Consider the following 7,306-nt stretch of genomic DNA (forward strand, 5'->3'; position numbering starts at 1 on the left):
AAACGTCGGCACATTAAAATAAGTTAATCATACTTATTTGTGTTTTTCATTGACCGCACCCCCAACCATCTTCTCCTCATTTTTCATCCACGGTCAACTATCTCTCATAATTATATATACCTCATTAAAAGTAATAAATAATATAAAACTTAATTAAATAAGTAATATTGAAATATGAGTCATAAAATAATTTTAGCCTTCTTTGGCCTTTAGATTTTCTGTTTTCAAAAATAGTGATGATTTCCATACGAGAAAACCATTCTAGACAAAACGAGCTCACCTTTCTACACAACACTTGGGGGCGTATTATGGTTTGTAATTATGTATTATGGCTCATTAACAATTTGACTTTAAATATAAATGAAGTTAAAATGGCGCTGAACGTATTGACCCGTGATGTCGCCTTGGCCGGATCAGATAAATGAGCTAATAGTGGAATGGTAATGAGGATTGACGATTAGGGAGGCCGCTGATGATACCCCGCGTCAGAAATAACAAATCGCAGTTAATTATACAGTGAGCCGTGATGCCCGTGGTGGTAATTAGTCATGTGACCTTTGGCCGGCATAGATAAGGTACCTAGATAAAGATATAGAGGACATTAGGCAGATTGTCCCTTCCTCTCAGACTTCTGATGGATCCCTTCATCAGGACGACCCGGAGGACCTCCTTTGTGTGCCCGGTCCTCTCTCTTAATAGTATTCATCCTGATGAGTGCCTTCAGCCCCGTTGATCAAAGTTCCCCTCCTCATTTGTAATTTGCCGTCCCTTTTAGCAGGAATATTCAACTATCAGAATACATTAGACCTATACAAGTAGAAGTTGTCTTGCTATAAATGTTGGGAATCGTTAGGAAATGTTTATAATTGTTCAAAAATTCGACTCTAGAATTTTATTTTATTTTTTTTTTTTAAATAACAAAATACTTTTATTTCTTAAAAATCTTTCTAATATATTGTCAATAACCGAACGGTAGTAAAATAATCTAAGGTAATTAAGTGTGAGCTAAATATTATTCACCTATTCTTCAAGTGTATTTGTATTTTTAAACAAATGTTTTTTTAAAAATAATTTATTTACTGTTATTTACGACTGTAAAAAATATCTAAAACCAGTAAATTTTCTGATAGTTATAAAATAACATGATACATTTTATTTTTTAAATATTTATTTATTGCTATTTACAACTGTACATTATAATACATTTAGTAAATCTGATCTAAGTTAAATTGGAGTGTTACAGGCGTGTAAAGAAACTACCCATTGGTAACACTCTAATGATATTTTACATTAGCTGGTGTCATGGTCATCTTTTCAGGCGCCTCGGAGGATTATCAAGAATGGATGAGGGTGCAAGATTAGAAACTAGGGGGTTTGAGTGGTTAGGGAGTTTATAATCGATGGAGTGATATCTGGTTCGGGCTAGATCGGTTACATAAGGTCATTATGTATGATTTTATTTGTAACCGAGTAAGGAGCATTGAGGATTTTGGATTGCAATGATTGGATACAATACAGTCTTTTGTAATGTGTTGGAAGTTTAGACCGTTTGTCTAGTAAGTGCTGTAATAGTCGAAATCGACGTGCAGTTTCCTGTCTTTCCAGTCTTGTATGAGGATTCCAGGTTAATCGTTTGTCCAAATGTAGTCCAAGGTAGCGGATCTGTTCTATAGGGGTAAGATTAACATTATTAAATGAAACTGTAGGGCAGTCAGTAGGTTAACGACGAAGGGTAAAGGTGTTTTGATGGGATTTGTTGGGATTTATCTTAATCCTTCAATTACGATACCATTCTTCGAGGGCTGTGATATGGATATCCCCGGAACTAAAATAGTTAAGCATTTACGGGTCTACAATATAGTCTAGATTACAATATAATTCATTTAAAAACAAAATGACAGTATATGTATAAATTCCTATATGTATTTGTCAGAGTTGGGCTGAAATTAGCTATAGTTAAACTAATAGCTTAAATTTCCATGAAGAGAGAGATAACCTTTATTAAAAATAGTTGTGCTAGATAACTATTGGGTTGTTAAACAATCAGAATTCTTAAATCTAGTGACACAATTTTTTAAATCTTATAAAATATAGGCATAGTCGAGTAAACTTATAATATATGATTTTATTTGTATTTTTTTTCATTTTGATTCTTCTATTTTTTTCTTTCTATACTTTGTTTATGTTTATCAATGGATCATTCATGAATAAGGGTCGTATCCATGACAATTTTAAATGTTGGTCTCAAGTATAGGTAATTTTGGCCCACCTGTATTTGCCACCTAATGTTTGTACCACTGGTATTTGTCTGGTTGTCAAGGCGCGCAGTTCTCATCGCCCGCAACACCTAAATGCTTCGCGGGTCAGTTCTTTAGGCGTGTGGTTTTAAACACTCTACAGTGTCTAGTTTGTGTTGGGTGTGCGTGTGTGTTGATCAGTATCAGTTATTTGAAGTTTAATTGTTTTTATTTTATTTAATTACTATTAACATGATTAATTTTTTTACAGATTGACAGATGGAGCTAGAATCGTTTCTCGCTTTTGAGGTAAGAATTGTTTTGTTTTTTTCAAATACTGTTTTAATGTATTATTGAATTTTGAATTGATAACATTGCATTGTTACTAAAAAAAAAAAAAAAAATTTTAATATTCCTTAAATACCTATTTCAAAGACCTACGAAAACATACATCGATGGATTTTTTCACTGTGGTGTTCAGTAAATTTCCACTAGCTTCACAAAATATACAATGAAAGCTTCTCTCTTTTAAAAAAATTAATTATAAATTTGTAATTTTTCTAAAATCGAGAAACTTTAATTGTATATTTTGTAAAGTTACTGAAACGTACGCATCACAACTGTAAAGTAAGGCTCGATATGTTATACCACCAATATTATTTTTAACTTTAAATAATTAAATTGATTAAATAAATTAAATATAAGCTAATAATAATATGTATTTGAATCTATGCGTCTCTTCATTCCAAACTTCTTACCCAATCTAACCCGTTAATTCTTAATCTCTCAACCTTAACAATCCCTGATAATCTTCCGAGGCATCTCAAAAGAAGATGGCCACGGGACCTGCTAATGTAAAAACGTCATTAGAGTGTTACTAATGGGTAGTTTCTCTACACGCCTGTATCATTCCATAATAACATATCAAATTTACTAACTTTATAATTATGTACAGATGTAAATTCCAATAATAACATATATAAAAATAATTTCTAAATTTTATTCTAAATAATCCACTAACGCCTGTTGAACAGATTCGATACTTAGGACTCCATCTTAACAAGAGAATTATTAGAATCCACACTCCAGACTGAAACGACAAGAAACTGTTCGTAGATTCCGATTGCTACACTTACTTTACAAACGCTTTAAACTTCCCATTCACTACAAAAAATTAGTATACACTACGATAATCAGACCAATTTGGACAAATGGAATTGAGCTCTGATGCCCTTTTCTTCCCGCATCCAATCCTTTCAATCCAAAATCCTTGATGCTCCTTATTAAGTTACAAATAAGCTCATCCACAAAGACCATAACATCCCATTCGTTGCAGATTTGACCCAAAACGTATATGTGTATTTTCATTTCAAACTTCTTACCCATCCTAACCCATTAATTCTTAATCTTTCATCCTTAACAATCCCTGATAACCCTCCGAGGCGTCTGAAAAGAAGATGGCCACGGGACCTTCTAATTTAAATTATTGTTTAAAGAACCCCAATTGGTGGTTCCTTCCCAAGATTTTCAAGTGTAAATAAAAGGTACAACATAGTTACTTATTGTAAATTTATTGCACTAAGCTCTGAATTGTTATTACTCTGGAAAGTTGTTTAATATTCTCTCACTCTCCCTAATTATTATTGTTTTAAAAATCTATCAAATTGTTTATTTTTATAAATCATTATCTAGATCAACTAGCCAGTTGATCAAGTTGATTATAAGGTGATGTCCGATTATATTATTTTTTTTTTTAAATAATGTTAATATAATTTTTAATAAATGTTGTAATTACATGTATCACCATTATGTTGATGGACAATATAAGAGTAAAGACAATATTTTTTCAAAAAGCTCTCCATTCAAAGAAATTTCACCTAAAATTTCAAATTAGTGTAAAACTGTCCCAGTAATTATTCAAGAATAAATAAAAAATATTTTTACTGGTAATTTGCAAATTTTTATGATTTATTTAAATCAAATTGAATATTTGATGATCTAATTTTTCCCTTGTAGACCGTCGTTGTTATTATGTACGACAGGATACGCAGGAATGAGTTTAGATTTTTAGTATTTGAGGGATTAATTCAATACCACATTTTGTTACCATTGATTTTTTATCGTAAAACAAATACTATTTATCTATTTTATACTATTTTCAGGTAAAAATCATTGTTTTTCGGGCATTTAACTTATTTTGTATATACAGTTTTATTATTTATTTGTTCTTAGTTAAAATTCCACACAAACTTCGACAGACGGACATTTTTCTATTGTCTATATGTGTTTTTAATATTTGTATGGATTTATTTTTCATATATTTTTTAAAACAACACATTTTAATAAGAATAATTCTTATAATTTGCAAATTTTTTAAAATTTATTCAAATAAAATGTAATAATTTTAAAAAGCGATGATCTAATAACATATAATAAATAAGCTTAGAATCAATCGATCAGTGGAAATTGATGAATTCTGTTCAAAATGAGAAAAGCTATGACGTTAGGAGAAAAACTGCTGAGTGGATAATGAAATGAGGAAAGGAGATAGAGTCATCCTCCTGATCGGGGATAAACAGTTTAGGCTGCCCTCGGTCGCGATACTTTTATACTCCTCTTCCATACTCTCTGTCGTCTCTCTACTATGTCTAGGTCTTCTGCGGCATCCAGAGACTTATACTGTTAAAAAAAAAATTAGCCATAAAATCTGATGTTTGGATTGAAATTACTGATTCCTGCGATTTTTTTATTTAAAATTAGATTCGTTCCAGGATTCAGATATTATAGTGCTATGTATTGACAATCCGGGGTATTATTAAGGTGTTTTGTCATTTTCTCCTATACCTGGTCAGGGTATCCTTCTGGGAAGCTTTTAGCATCCTCGGATGTGGAAACATTTGTATTAAGTTTGTCACATTACCAGAGGCCCCTGAGAAAATTAGATTGGCTAACCTTTAAGTTACAAAAATGATAGTTTGGGACGAGGGACCAGAATCAAATTAACCACACCTGGGACACCTGCCTCGGGAGTCTTCGGACATCGATAACCAATCAGAGAAGAGATTTAAAAATAAGGTAACGCCCCAAAAGAGAAGTGGGAGAAAAATACAAAGAGGGAATTTAGAAGAGCAGACAAGACACTCAACAGGAAGGCTTGGACGGGGAAGCACCACCACAGTCAGGATGCTGACTGAGACACCAGACGAAGTCGTGAGAAGGGCCCCCAGGCCTGGACATCCCTTATGAAACAGAAGACACCCACGGCACTACATCCCACGGCATCAGCAGCTATAAGTATAAATTAACTAATAAGTAATCATGTAATAATTTATATTTTATGGCAACCTTTATCTGAATCATTTGAATCACTTTAATCATAATAACAAATTGTAAATAAATACTTAGTTTCTTTATGTAGTTTATATACTATTATATATCCCATTTTACCACTCTTTATTATACTATATAATTAATGGTAAGAACATTTTATAAATACAAAGGTATTTAATTGGTAAACTGGTAAACACACAAATAGCCTTTGGAAAGGAATCAAATTATAATAATAGTTTTTTAGGACTCATTTTATAATCAATTAATTAACTTATTTTTGGATAATTGCCTTCAGCGATTATCCTGGCATCCCAAGTAAATCTGCTACTAGTACATAGCAATAGGCACTCCTCCAATTCAGCTTATGAGAGATATTGTAAAATAAATTTGGAAATTCAAGATAATGAATTTATTAGAATAGAATTAAAGAAATGGCTTTGTTTAAATATTTATTAGAATACCGTTGATTGGCCGTGTGTAATATATTGCCATGTATTTAATTTGAGGATATTATTATTGTCTTTGTTTGGTTTTACGACATCTACGAATTAAATAACATAAAAATCAGTGAAGACTAAAATTACATTATTCTAACATATTTACAAGAACTACATGTTACTAAGTCTCTATCTTCTAACTTAGCTATCTAGTGCTAGGAAATATTGAGAAGAGGGGGTAGGAAGAATAGTGAAATAGGAGAAGGGGTTAGGACCTATCAGATAATTTTAGGAAATTAGGCGGAGCCTAGAGAACCTATGAAATTAGAAATAAATATCTGGGAAGGGGAAAAAGGCGTGACTAGAAACAGGGTGGCCAAGCTTCCAAGAAATGGGGAGTAAGGTACCATGACCTAAGGACTTGTGGGAACTGAATTACATGTGTTAAACATAAAATAGTTAGACTGATGCAAGTCCATTGTGAGATGACAGCTTGTACCTGCCTAAGTGTCAATCCTTTTTTACATTGATATAGAATACTAAGGAAAGGTCACTTCCTCTATGGTCAGTGTCTGTTGAAATGTGCCAGATGTCTATAGTTTATACTATGTACTTTATAATGATTGTTTATAAAAATAGCTGTTAAATACTATAGCGTTCGTTAACTTACGTTTAAGTACCTGATGAAGGAAATACAGAAAAAGGATTGACTCCTTTCAACACACTGGCATCCTCTGAAGATATCCCAGAAACATTTTAGGACCTAATAGAAGTAAACCTCCAGTTATTTATCAGCCATGAGAATGCTGCTTCAACTATAGTTTATACTTTCCCACTTTTTGAATTATCCTTCGTGGACGTTGATATGAGTAGCCAATGAGAAATCAGAAGGAAAAAGATGACACCCTGACTACGGGCTAGGAACTAGAGTAAGACACTTCTATCATGGGAAGACAGACCGAGCGGGAGACACTAGTAGATCAGAATGGATAGACAGCACCCTACCCATCTCACCTGTAGTATTCTCATCCGCCGAATTAGGTACTAGATTACAATGAAAATGTATTTTATGACAAACAAACCATCTATCTGGATCATTTAATCGTTTTATTATTTCATATCATCCACATATCTATTAAATGTAATTTTTTTTTTTCGTTTATTTAGTTTATGTATACATATTTTAGCACTCCCTATTGTATTTTATATTTCAATTGTAACAATATGATATACAGATGTATAATTGGTAAACTAAAGAACACGATAAGTCTTTGGAAAGGAAATCCATTAGTTATTGTTTAA

The 7,306-nt window shown here is 32.2% G+C and overlaps 1 long non-coding RNA gene across 1 annotated transcript in view; it reads left to right on the forward strand.

Moving 5' to 3' along the window:
- Positions 1–7,306, forward strand: part of LOC136795311 (uncharacterized) — a 707,978-nt gene that overhangs the window by 592,428 nt on the left and 108,244 nt on the right. Inside the window, exon 5 of the long non-coding RNA XR_010842895.1 lies at positions 2,509–2,546. This is a non-coding gene — a long non-coding RNA (uncharacterized lncRNA). The remainder of the gene's footprint in view (positions 1–2,508; positions 2,547–7,306) is intronic.

The sequence above is a fragment of the Halyomorpha halys genome, unplaced genomic scaffold (assembly GCF_000696795.3).
Source record: "Halyomorpha halys isolate HHAL.00 unplaced genomic scaffold, Hhal_1.1 Scaffold22.1, whole genome shotgun sequence".
NCBI lineage: Eukaryota > Metazoa > Arthropoda > Insecta > Hemiptera > Pentatomidae > Halyomorpha > Halyomorpha halys.